We start from the raw sequence: 1,927 nt of genomic DNA, 5'->3' as shown, positions 1-1,927 counted from the left end.
TCACATTACTGGGTTTTTGTTTTTTTGCTTTTGAAGTATAGTTGATTTACAATATTGTGTTAGTTTCAGGTGTTCAGAATAGTGATTCATTTTTTGTGTGTGATTAAGTCTTTTTGCAGATTATATTCCATTATAGGTTATCACAATGTGTGCTGTGCTTAGTCACTCAGTCGAGTCCAACTCTTTGTGACCCCATGGACTGTAGCCCACCAGGATTCTCTGTCCTTGGGGATTTTCCAGGCAGGAATACTAGAGTGGGTTGCCATGCCCTCCTCCAGGGGATCTTCCCCACTCAGGTATTGAACCCAGGTCTCCCGCATTGCAGGCGGATTCTTTACTGTCTGAGCCACCAGGGAAGCCCATGAATACTGGAGTGGTTAGGCTATCCCTTCTCCAGGGGGATCTTCCCAACCCAGGAATTGAACTGGGGTCTCTGGCATTGCCAGCAGATTCTTTACCAGGGAAACTCCTATCACAATATACTAGGTATAATTCCTACGTGTGTATATGTGTGCTCAGTCTCTCGGTCATATCCAACTGTTTGCGACCTCGTGGACTATAGCCTACCAGCCTCCTCTGTCCATGGAATTTCACAGGCAAGGATACTGGAGTGGGTTGCCCATTTCCTCCTCAAGGGGAATCTTCCTGACCCAGTGATCAAATCCATGTCTCCTGTGTCTCCTGAATTGACAGTCAGATTCTTTACAACTGAGTCACCTGGGAAGCCTCATAATTTCTTGTGCTATACAGTAAATCCATGTTATTTATCTATTTTATGAATAGCTGCTTCTACTTGTTAATCCCATACTCCTCTTTTGTCCTTCCTCTACTTCCCCTCCCTTTTGGTAACCAACGATAAACTTGTTTTCTATGTCTGTGAGCGTGTTTCTGTTTGGTATGTAGATTCATTTATGTTTTGCGCATAAATAAACTAGGGTCAAGAGTGCTGAAATAAGTTGCCAAGAATATCAAATCAATTAAGTGACAAAGTTAGAACTTCCTCCCTGGACATTCAGCTGGTGATCTTTCCATGATACCCACTGTAATTTTCCTGAAAGCAAAGGCCACAACTTTTTTCATCTTCATGTACCAAGCATTCGAAAAATAGCAACTTGTGTTGCTACCCTGAGGAGGAGGAGCATGCTGAGGGATAGTTTTTGGAACCCTTTGCTGATAATGAGACTTTGCCTTCAAGATGGATTCCTCAGCTCCAGCTACATTTTGATTGCAGCATCGGATTTCCCATCAGGTCCAGGGCTTATTGAATCTGTCTGCCTGGCTCTCTCCGGCTGTAGCCACCTTTCAGGAATCTGATTGGAGTCACACTGGGACTTGGAGAGCCTGTGGCCTCGAGGTTTGAAATTCCTTCAGTGGGCAGTGTGGGGACAGCTCTTAAAGGCAGTTAGCTTAGTTGATCTCCTTCTTCTTTCAAAGCCTCAAGAGTTTGGCTAGAGAAGCCGTGGAAAATGTGAGTCTAGGAACTGAATTCATCCTGCTCTATAGACATCAGTCAGTAGGCTGAAGTGTTTTCTGACACAACGAGCTCCCTGCCCTCTATGAACAGAATGGACCTACTGCCTGGGGTCACGTCAGGAAGCCTGGTGTGCTGATCTAGCCATTACCTCACTGCCTCTCATGAGATTCATGGGCCCAAGCAGGAGTCCGGGAGCTGGTGGAAGGGCTCCCGCTTGGCCCACCTGCCCCAAGGTCAAGGGGCCAAGAGACAGTCTTGGGAGCGCTGACAGCTGTGTCACAAATCATGAGACTTGGCTGGCTGCCTCATGGGGAAACTGAAGCTCCAGGCCAGTGTTAATATGGTCACCTTTATGAGCTGGCGATGGTAGGCAGGCACATCTCCCCTGGGGCATTCACACGTATTTATGGATGTGGAAGCACTGATCTCATTGCTTTTTAAATAACACAGTGT

The sequence above is a fragment of the Moschus berezovskii genome, chromosome 14 (genome assembly GCF_049115385.1).
Source record: "Moschus berezovskii isolate FMDL1 chromosome 14, NW_MosBer_1.0, whole genome shotgun sequence".
Taxonomy (NCBI): domain Eukaryota; kingdom Metazoa; phylum Chordata; class Mammalia; order Artiodactyla; family Moschidae; genus Moschus; species Moschus berezovskii.
This window is presented reverse-complemented; position numbering follows the sequence as displayed.